Source organism: Chiloscyllium plagiosum, chromosome 8 (assembly GCF_004010195.1).
Source record: "Chiloscyllium plagiosum isolate BGI_BamShark_2017 chromosome 8, ASM401019v2, whole genome shotgun sequence".
Lineage (NCBI taxonomy): Eukaryota > Metazoa > Chordata > Chondrichthyes > Orectolobiformes > Hemiscylliidae > Chiloscyllium > Chiloscyllium plagiosum.
The window spans coordinates 18,643,068-18,655,191 of record NC_057717.1 but is presented as its reverse complement, the minus strand read 5'-3'; positions in this window follow the sequence as shown (position 1 = coordinate 18,655,191).

Genomic DNA, 12,124 nt, shown 5'->3' with positions numbered 1-12,124 from the left:
TGCTTAATCGCTCATAGTGTTCCAGGATCTGTATGTTGGGGCATTAGTCAGGATAAATATAAGATGGTAGGGGAATTGGTCTGGGTGGGTTACTCTTCAGAGGGTTGAAGTGTACTTGCTGGGCCCAAAGGCTTGTATCCACACTGTAGGGATTATATTAATTCTAGATCACCCAAGCAAGGTACCCCCCTCGCTCCCAAAGTTTAAACCTGGAATCCATTATCCCCGGTTGACAACCTGGTATACCAATAAAAGGGGTAAGAAACATGTTTTTTGCTGTATTGCCCTTGATCTGACACATTGTCCTTCAAGTTTTAACAGTATTGATAATCATTAGTTTTTGACAATACTCCATAAATGTTGTCATTTTATCTAAGAACAACAGACTAATAAGGGTTCACTTTATCTGAGAGGGCTCAATGTCCAGCCGTATTGACGCCGAGTCCTCAGCGGCCCAGGCACTAACATAGGACAATAAAAGAACTTAATTGATTGCTTTTAATCTGGGAGATCTACTCCCCACAATCTGTGGGGCAGTTGCAATTTTGTTAGCTTGATAAGGAATCGCTTATGGTGCCAAATAAAAGAGCTAAACCAGCCATTAAGTTTCCTAAATATCTGTCTGGGAAACATCAAAGAAAGCATTCACACGGGGGGTAGGAAATGAGGAAGGACATTCATTTTAATAACAGCTATCCGACCTAGCCAGGATATTGGATTTGCCTCCCATCTTGAAGGTCTTATTTAATTTTGTCAAACAAATGGACAGGTTCACGTTAAATAAATGGTCAAAGGCAGATGTAATGAATATACTGAAATAGGGCAAGCACCCCAGTGACCATTTAAAAGGAAACCAGGATTTGCCTCAGTATCGGTATTTCCCTAAGTCATCACATAGGCATGGCCTCCAACTTTGTAAAAATTAATCTTATCACCCGGAAAGGCAACAAGCAAATTAATGCATTGCATTACATGAACTACCGAAATTGCGGGATTGACAAAAAACATAAGACCCTAATCTGCAAACAATGTCATCTTTCGAGACTTCAATCCCACCTCTGGGGCAGATGTGTTGGCATCCCTACGGATGGCCTCCGCCAGTGGCTCAATCACCAATGTAAACAACAATGGTGAAAGGTGTCATCCTTATCGGCTGCCTGGAGAAATATTAATATTACTGGTTGGCACACCATTAGTGAGAACCGCAGCCAGAGGATCGCTGTAAAGGACCCTCACCAACTTAACAAAAACTTTGAGTAGACCAAACTGTTCTAATGTACAGAAGAGATGGCGGCACGGTGGCACAGTGGTTAGCACTGCTGCTTCACAGCTCCTGAGACCCGGGTTCAATTCCCGCCTCAGGCAACTCTCTGTGTGGAGTTTGCATGTTCTCCCCATGTCTGCGTGCGTTTCCTCCAGGTGCTCCGGTTTCCTCCCACAATCTAAAGATGTGCAGGTTAGGTGAATTGGCCATGCTAAATTGCCCGTAGTGTTAGGTGAAGGGGTAAATGTAGGCAAATGGGTCTGGTTGGGATACGCTTCGGCGAGTCGGTGTGGACTTGTTGGGCCGAAGGGCCTTTTTCCACACTGTAATTACTCTAATCTAAGATCCGGCCATTCAACCCAATCAAATGCCTTCTCTCATCTAAAGAGATCAATAATCCCTGGACAGATTGTTGTTGACACTCTTGGATCATAATGAGTAAATTCTTGACATTGTAGGAAGATCTGTGGCCCTTTATAAAGCATGTTTGGTCCTCTTTGGCAATGGAAGGCAGCAAAGTTTCCACCTTAATGCACGGATCTCGGAATGGATTTTGAAACCAACATTTAAAAGTGAGATTGGAGTGTAAGAAGCATAGTCCTCCTGGGTCTTCCTTTCTTAAGCATCAGAGAGATATGAACCTCTCTTAAGGATGGAGGGAGGGGTTTGTGATTGTATGAACGATGGAACGCGTTAAACATCAGCCCTGACAATAAGTTTATAAATTATTTATAAAATTCACTAGGAAATCCATCAGGAACATGCTCCTTTACATTCTGAAACTGCTTCACACCCTCCTGCGCTGACAATGGTGCATTGAGACACAACACTTATTCAGGGGTTACTCCTGGAAGACCCAGGTTCTTGAAAAATGACTCCATCTTAATCCATCTATCCTCACAATGTTCAGTCTAAAATAATTCAGAGAAAAATCTCATACAGGCTGCATTAATCTTTTTTGAATCGAAGGTAAGGATCCCAGTACCTTCCTTAATTGAGATAATGGCTTGAGAGGGGCGCTCGTTTTCCTGGCAAGATAGGCTAAATACTTTCCTGGCTTATCACCATGTTCAACCAGCCTTTGTTTTGCAAACGTAAGTTCCTTCTTGGCTGTCTGTTTGAGCGTGGAATTCACTGTAGACCGAAGCATTGTGATCCTCTGCAGCATAGCCACTGAGGGTCTATCACAGTATGCACTCTCGGTTGCCCTCAGCTGTGCCTCAAACCAGCGTTCCTGCTCCCCCTTCTGCTGCATCCTCATGAATAATTATTCCCTTGGCATAAGCCTTAGCAATTTCCCATAGAGTGGATGAGTTACTGGTTGAATCTGAATTAATGGCTAAGAAAGATCTGAATTCATTGCAGAAATATTCAATGAACTAACTAACCTTAAGAATAAAGGGATACATTCGCCAGTGTCTCGAATCTGTTATATTGCCCTTAATCGTTATCAATAAGTATACTGCTTCATGTTCAGAATGGTATTATTTCCAATTGTGCAGGATGCCACCGAATCTAAGATTGTTGCAGGGATGGGGAAGATATCAACCCTCATGTGCCATTTCTGCGGGTTAAAGAAGAAAATAAAATCCCTACTTGTGAGGTAGATCTGCCGCCAGACATCCACCAGCTCTAGTTTTGCACACAAATACACGAATTGCTTACATTATAACGAGGTTATTGGGGAACCTTTGACATTCTGTCCATTGTGGGGTACGTAAGACAGTTGAGGTCGTCTAGAATAATGTGCCACGAGGCAAGATAACTTAATTTGGAAAATACATCTACCATGGTTTTAAGAAGTTGTGCCAGGAGGCAATAAACATTCAAAATACTGTCTTCTTTCCCATAGTTCAAGGATTTCGGATTATGATCCTCCTGTGAATGTCGAATATAATCTAGTAATTTAACTGGAAGATTCTTCTTATTCAGTAAGACTTCTCCCCTACTCCTACTATTAAAAAACGAGAAATAATTGCGATCAAACCCGCCCTGTTGTAATGTCAAATGTTCCTTGTCATCAAAGTGCATCTCCTGCAATAGGACTACACCCACCCTCTCCTTTCTAAGACTAGAAAGTACATTTTTGCTCTTGAGAGGACAATGGCTCCGCTTTTTGTTCCAGGTACACCATTTAAGCACATCATTATCCATCACACACTGTAGCAACATCTGAGCTCTAGAGAGGAAGAACTCGAATTACACATCACTGATCATGAATGAGAAAAGACTCATAGAGCTTAAAACAAAACAAACTAAGACTACTACAACTAACAAGCTCTCAAAACTTTCCAAAACTAAACTCATAAAAAAAAACAAAAAACGAAACAAAATCCAAAGTGCCAATGACATTCGATAGGGAATTTACCCCACGCCCGCCCAATGGGGATGGTTCCATATCACAAAACTTTGTCTTCTGCCTGCTACCAATATGACATCCAAGGCAATTAACAACAAAAATCAGGCTTCAACTGCCCTTTGGTCGGTATTTAATCATCACAAGTACCTTTGTAACCTGCTCCAGCTTGAGCCGTACCCCAGACACAAGCAAAGAAAGAAAAAAAGAGTAGTCATAGTAATGAAGTTAAAAGTGAATACTCTACCCATCCCCGACTACAATTTAACACAGAAAATTCCAAGAAAATTTCTTTGAGAGAAACATGATTATCTAAACATCCATCTTGCTTTAAAATGTCCACAAAGTTTTCACTTTCTCTGGAGAGTCAGAAGAGTGTATTGATCCATTGAAAGCAATACGGAGCACCGCTGGGTACTGTAAGGAATAATGAATCCAGAGTTCCCTTACTCTTCTCTTGTTGCAATCAAAAGATTTTCTTTCCTGAATCAACATCGTTGAATAGTCCTGAAAGAACATAATCCTGGAGCCCTCGTGAATAAAAGCAATTGGATCTGTCCCCTATGTTCCGGAAATTCCATCAGTCTTTGTTTATCCCGATAACTATGTAACCGCACAAGGACAGAGCGAAGGCGCTGGTCTGAGTCTGACCTGCGCACCATAACCCAACGAACTGTCTCAGTCTTCACCCGTCCCTTTTCTGTTTTCTAGTGAAGGAATCACAGCAAACAGTTCTCAATAAACTAATTGGTTGACCACCTTCCATCTGGTCCAGCAAACCGACGATGTGAACATTCTTTATCCTCCTCTGTTCTCGAGGTCGTCGTCATGTTCAGTTAAGATATGGACATGGTTTTCAAAGGCAAGGATCCTCTCCTGGGAGGAATTGATTGCGGTCTCTGTCGCTGCAGTTCGGTCTTTGACCTCGTCTGTTCTGTTTCCAAGGCTGTCAAGCTTTTTTTTAGATTACTTACAGTGTGGAAACAGGTCCTTCGGCCCAACAAGTCCACACCGACCCGCCAAAGCGCAACCCACCCCAGACCCATTCCCGTACATTTATCCCTAACACTACGGGCAATTTAGCATGGCCAATTCACCTTACCTGCTGCTCATGTTTTTGGAGCATGGTTGAGAGCGTCTCGAGCCACTACTGAATCCTTCTTCAATCATGGCTTCAATCATTTCACGTAACTTGGTGAACTCAGTGACCAGGGGCCTGGTGAGGAACTGGGTCTATTGAACGAGCAGAGTGGGTTGCAGCTACAGCCTCAGACATGCTCGATGCTTCTGACGGGTCCCCCGCGTGTTGGGACTTACTCGATCCTTTCCCATGTTTTGTCATTTCCATTTGACAAAACGGGATTAGTAAAGATTCTGTTGCTCTTTTAGTGTTGAATTTTAAGTAAATGACTGAGCTGAGGTGGGTTAGAGAACCACTTTGCCCTTGCTGTGATGCAGAGCCCAGCAAAGCAGACCTTCTGGATCGGTGCCATCTTGTATTCCCCTTAACATTTTATCGATATTATCATTTCATTTTGCATTATATTCCTGGATGTTCTGGACCTGTGTACTTTGATACCACTGTCCACATTTTCCCTACGCTGCAAATTGCTGCCCATTCCACGATAATCCTTGACTCTGTTGTTATTCATGAACCTTCTGTCAGTGTCTCAACAATATTCAATATCTCTGCCTCCAATGCTCCATGGGGAAGAGAGTTTCAAAGACTCTCAGCACTTTGAGAAAACAATTATAAACCTTATGATCTGAGTGTGAGATTAGTTTTTTTGTGTCTCCTTATCTGAGAAGGGATATAATCACATTGAAAGCAGTTCAGAGATGTTTCATTTCACGTATTCCTGGGGTGAAGGGCTTATATTATGAAGGTTTTAACAGTTTACTCTTGGAATGAGAATGTAACATACAAGACATTGAGGAAAGTGGATTAGGTATGTACCCGCTGGGTGTATAGTCCAAATTTGTTGTCATTGTCATAGAACCTCTACAGTATGGAGGCAGGACATTCCGTCCATTAAGTCCACACTGACCCAACAAACCGCATCCCACCTGGACGTGCCCCCTACCTTATCCATGTAAACCTGCATTTCCCATAACTAACCCACCTAACCTGCGCATCCCTGGGCACTACGGGCAATCCACTTTAGACTGCACATCTTTGGACTGTGGTAGGAAACTGGAGCACTGAGAGGAAACCCACACAGGCACGGGGAGAATGTTCAAACTCCACATAGAGGGTCGCCCGAGGTTGGAATTGAACCCAGCTCCTTGGTGATGTGAGGAAGCAGTGCCACCCACAGATCCAACATACTCCTCCGTTAGTTCTGTTAGTAACTTGTGGCTGAATAAAGAAATCTGCCTGACTTGTTCTTATCACTGAACCTAACCCTTTATCATCGGCCATATCACCAACCTGGTTATATTTAAAATTTGTGGTGAGCAGTGGAGGAATGGGACTATAAATGGAAATGGTGACACCCTTCATCCTCGGTCACAACTGGAATGAGAAAAAAATCACAAAGTGGGAAGTCATTCAGTGGGATTCCTCTTTCCCAGAAGTTTGGGATGGCTAAATCTTTGTATTATATCGAGGCTGGCTTCGGCTGATAGGCAGCTGAATCAGGGATAATGCTGTATGGAGAGAAAAGTGCAGCTGGGACCACAATGAGATGAGTCATGACATACTTTACTGGTGGAGTAATGTCAAAGGGCCGAATGGCCCCTCGTGTCCCTCTGTCGTATGTTCTGATGTTCCAATCAGCCCTTCGGACTTGCTATACAGGAACAGATCGAGGCCACTCCGATGGTTAGGTGTAGTTTTGGAAATGTACTTGGAAAATCCAGGCTGGGCCAGGAATTGACCCTCACCCCCAATCCCTGTTTCCAGGCTTTCCCTCTCTGTAACTTCTGCTCCAGATGTAAGTCATGTCCCATTAAATATTAGCCTGTCTTTTGGTTCTCAGTGTCATCCACAAACTTGGATGTATGTTGCACTCAGCTCCCTCCTTCAGGTTATCATTATAGATTGTAAATAACTGATGCCATCGGACTCATAGCTGTGGTACTCCAGCAGATACACCTTTATCATGAAGATTCATTAATCCTGACTCTCCGATTTCTATGTGCTAACCAGTCATCATCCCATGATAATACATTATCTATCATCCTACGACCTTCTGTCATGTGTAAGAACTTTTATTTTGTAATACCGTGTGGAAAATCTCTGGAAAGCCTGGTGTCTACCAGATCCCCTTTATCAAATCCGCTTGTAACATTCTCAGGCATCTCCAGAAATACTTTGCATAATTTTACACGGCAAAGTATAATTTCCCTTTCATAAAACTATTCTGACCCTGCTGGCCAAGTTTTCCAAATTAAGCTCCCACCTGCTTTCATTTGGCCCATATGCTTCTAACTGTTTCCCATTCATATGTTTGTCCAAATGAGTTTTAAATGTTGTAGCTGTACTGGCATCTACCACTCTTCCTCTGACAGTTCACTCCATACGCAACCACCCTCTCGTTGCCCCTTCGTTCCTTTTAAATCTTCCCTCTTTCACCTTAAACCTATGCCTTCTACGGCTGAACTCCCCCATGCCGTTGGAAAGATCTTGGCTATTCACCCTATCCATATCTCTCATGATTTTAGAAACTTTTACAATGTCACCAGCCAACCTCCTACACTCCATCTGATATTAATTACAAGAACAAGCATTTAAAGATAAGCACTGCAAATTTGAAACAATATTAAACATGACAGGTAAACAATATTCAGCCCAAACTTCGTATGGTGATTTGTGTTTCTCCATATTACAATACTAAGGCAGCATGAAACGTTTACTAGTGCCAATAAGAAGTCAAACACCTGGATTCCTTTGTCTAAAGGGGGCGATGATCTCGACAGTGAAAACGTATCTATGGCCAGATCTATATAATGCCACATAGTCAACATTTTCCCTCCTGGCCTCCTTATGACCTTGTGTGGCTGTGTCTTCTTTATCTTGCACACAATAGAGAGAACCCCTTTCCCCCATTCACACCTTAATTTATACACATTTTATATCATCCACTCGTTCACCAGTGCTAAAAGCCCGTTTATCTTTGCCACACCCTCTTTTCCCTGTCACCCATCCCCCACCTCTGACAAGGGATTAAAAATCCCAGTTTCCAATCCTTTTCTGTTCTGAAGAAGTGTCACACTGGGCTTGAAATGCTAACGCGTTTTCTCTCTCTCAGCAGATGCTGACAGACCTGCTGAGTTTCTCCAGAAATGAATAGGCACAGAACAAATTTTCACTAAAACAAATAACTCTGGATACTGGAAATAAAAATATAAATATTTCTGTAGAAACTGGAAACTTTGCAGAGGGTCACTGGATCTGAAAGTTTAACTCTGCATTCACTCCAGAACATACTGCAACATTTTCAGTAATTTCTTCAGCAATTTCTGTTTTTGGATAATTTCCAAAGAAGGATGTCAAAGATGCTCAAACATCTTGTCCAACATGGAGCGCCGTACACTGGGAACTGAACAATAATGCATGGTGCACAAGTTCCTTGACTCTGAAACTGCCTAAGACTGACATCACTGACACTACAGAGCTTTTAATCATGGTCAGGGAGAAAAACAGAGTGAAACATGTTCACTTCAAATACAGAAGTTGACATTGTGGAAGAGAAACGATTTAGAATATTACCTTAAATGGATTGAGTTAAAGTAACAAATTAGAGGCGTGACACCAGGGAGATGTCCTCAGCAGAATGAGAGTATGAAAATGGAAATGGAAATGTTACCGCATCAGAACCAGGTTAGGTCACTGAATACAGGGCTGATGCCAAGATCGGAATCATGTGCACCTAAACCTGTTGACAACCCGTTAAAGCGACCACACTTGACTGGTTTCATTCCAAACAGCAGAATTAACTTCTGATGGAGAGGGGGAAATGATCCCCAGACTAACAGATCGGATCTAAGCTTTATCGTCCTGCTAAGTCCAAGCATAAATGTCGGTGGACTATTAAACAATTTACTGGAGGAAAGGACTCCACAAATATCCTCATCTTAATTATCGGAACAACTCTGTAAATCAGTGAAAAAAAAGTCAAGGATGTGGTGTCTGCACTATCCTCAGCCAGAGGTGTTGCGTGGATGATCTAACTCACACTCATCATGATGCCCACAGATTCACAGGTGCCAGTCTTCAAGCAATTCGATTTGCTTACGTGACATGAAGAAACAGCTGGACACAGTAGATACGACAAAGGCAATGGGCCCTGACCCCATTCCTGCAATAGGACTGAAGACTTGTGCTGCACAATAAGCCGTGTCCCTGGGGAAGCTGTTTAATTCCAGCTCCAACTCTGACATCTCCCTGCCAATGTGGAAAATTACTCAGCTATGTCCAGTCCCCGAAGAAGAGAATAATTACAATATGACCAATTAACTCCTCGAAGTCCCATCACGACAGTCAAATTGGTGGGAATTCTTTTTGACAGAGCTGTCAAGTAGCACCGAAATAATCAGATCAGTGTGGTTTCTGATAGTTCCCCATGTGGAGATGATGTTGTTGTGGAAATATCATTGGATTACTAACCCTGACCAAGATAATGATCTGGCAGCTGGTGGAATTTAAAAATAATTAATAAAATATCGAGACCTAAAATCTGGTGTCAGTAATAGTGATCTTATGTCCAAAGTTAATTGTAAACATCGATCTCCTTCCCCAATGTACTTTCTGGAAGTGAATCTCCCGTGCTTTCTTGGTCTGGCCTAAAAGTGACTCCAGACACACAGACATGTGATAAACCTTTTCAATGGTCTCTGAATCGGCCAAGTAAGACACTCAATTGTATCAAACTGCTCTGAGATCTTAAAGGATAAAACCGGACAAAACACCTGGCACCAGCCTCGTTATCAAAAAATGGAACGGGAAACATAGTCCTGTCGACCCTGCAGAGGCCTCCTTCCTAACATCTGAGAGCATGTGACAACATTTACAGAGCTTCCCCAACGATTGCACAGAAACATCGGGAAAGGAGGAGGTCATTCAATACATTGAGCTTTTCCATGCTAGTTCATGGCCGAACATCTCCTCAATGCAGTTTTCCCCATACAATGTTCATATCCCATAATACCTTTAAACATTGCGAAATATAAACCGAGAACAGATGTAATGCTTTAGGCCCATCAAGTTTGCTCCTCTATTCAATATACACGTGGTTCTTTGATAACGCTTGTTTATTAAATACGATTTGACTGTTTTCTATAAAGTGAACTATCATCACTGCTTCCAATCTGTCTCACACTGTCAGAGGTTGATATATTTCAATGATGTCTCCACTCATTTTTCTAATCCCTATGAAATACAGGCCCAGTTACCCCAAACCTCTGGTCCCACAACAAGCCTGTCATCCCAAAGATCAGTCTGATCATCCTCCACTGCTCTCCCTCAATGTCAGGTTTGTCCTTTACTAGGCAAGGAGACCAAAACTGCAAACAATACTGCACAATGTTTGAGATGGGGTCCCACTAAGGCCCTGTACAGCTGCAGTAAATGACCCTTATTCCTGTATTCAAATCCTCCTGAAATGAGGGTGAATACACCATTTATCTGCCTACCTGCTTTCTGCTCCTGCAATATTACTTTCACTGACTGGTGCAAAGGGAGATACAGATCGTTTTCAATGTTACAGCTCCCCACTTGCTATGTCTACATACACTGGTCAGCGTGCCAGTGCCATTCCCAGTATTGACTTCTGGCTTCAGAACTCACTGCCTTACATGGATTGGAGGGCTGCGCTGAAATAGAACAAAAATGCAGCTTAAGTTCCTTTATAGAGCAGCAGTTTTCAACCACTCCCTTTGCAAATGATAGGCTGCTATTCTATTGTTTCCACCAAAGTGCATAACGTCTCATCTCTCCCATTGCTCTCCATCTACCACGTATTTGCCCGGTCTCTCCACTTGTCTCAATCACCTTGGAGTCTTTTTTACATCCTCCTCATCCACTCACAAACTGACATCGTTTCATACTGTCAGCAGACTTGGGAATATTGCATTTGAGCCGCAGAACCAAAGATATGATGTGTATTGGGAATAGCTGGATGTCAAATCTCGATCCTTGTTATATTCTCTAAGCCTTCCATTCAAAAATCATGATTTTATTCTTACTTACTGTTTCCTGCCAGCTCTCCCATTCTAAAACCATGATTATATATTAGCCCCAGTCCCACATGATTCGAATTTGTACAATGGGGCTTGGGGCTTGGGGCTTTATCAAAATTAGATTAGATTACTTTAGATTAGATTACTTTACAGTGTGGAAACAGGCCCTTCGGCCCAACAAGTCCACACCGACCCGCCGAAGCGCAACCCACCCATACCCCTACCCACGCAGACACGGGGAGAATGTGCAAACTCCACACAGTCAGTCGCCTGAGACGGGAATTGAACCCGGGTCTCTGGCGCTGCGAGGCAGCAGTGCTAACCACTGTGCCACCGTGCCGCCCACAATTCTTTCTAAGATTCCACGAGTATTGCATTGATACCTTCTCCATAATTTTCCTAAAAGCCACTTTCTCAAATATGATTCCCATTTCATAAATCGCTGTTGACTTTGTTTATGCTCATTAATTTCAGTCCAATATTTTTCTCTAAAACTGTTTATTTGGTACTTTAGTTGCTATTCCCTTTTTCTCACCAGACTAAAGTTCTCTAGTATTTCTAGGAAGTTTTCTTTGTTTTTTTTTACTTCTGTGAACGCATAACTGAAGTATTTATTCCGTCGTTCTGCTATTTCACTGTCCTCAATTATCTGGTATCAGACTGTAAGAATTCTGCAACATTTTCTCTTAATTTTGCCATTGACATATTTTCAGAAGATATTACAAGTTCACTCTTATATACTTTGATAAGATATTCTTCAGAAACCCATCAATTCCTATCTTAAGCCACTCAATGATTGATCTCCCACATCCATACAATAACAGAAACACAATCCCTGTTCCATCAAAAATACAGCACAGTCTACATTCGGCCCACTTTCCGACACAAGACCCGTAGCTGTGAATCTTATGGCATTTCAACTGCACAATCATGTATTTTCTAAAGGTGTTGAGGTTACCATGACAACTCCCCTCTCAAGAAATGCATTCCAGACCCCAATACACTCTGGATGAAAAACAGTCCTCAAATCCTCACTCACCCTCAAACCCTTCACTTTAAAAGTGTGGCCCTTTGACTAAAACGAACAACTGCTGTCTATCCACCCTGTACATGTCCCTTGTAATCTTATCCTTCTGATTCACGGACCCCTCAGTCTTCTCTGCTCCAAAGTAAACAACCCGAGCTTATCCAGTCTCTCTCCATACTGATATACTCCATACTAGGGAACATCCTGGTGAATCGCCTCTGCACCCCCTCCAGTACAATCGCATCCTTCCTGTAATGTGGCTCCCATAACTACACACAGTATTCCATCTTGGCCT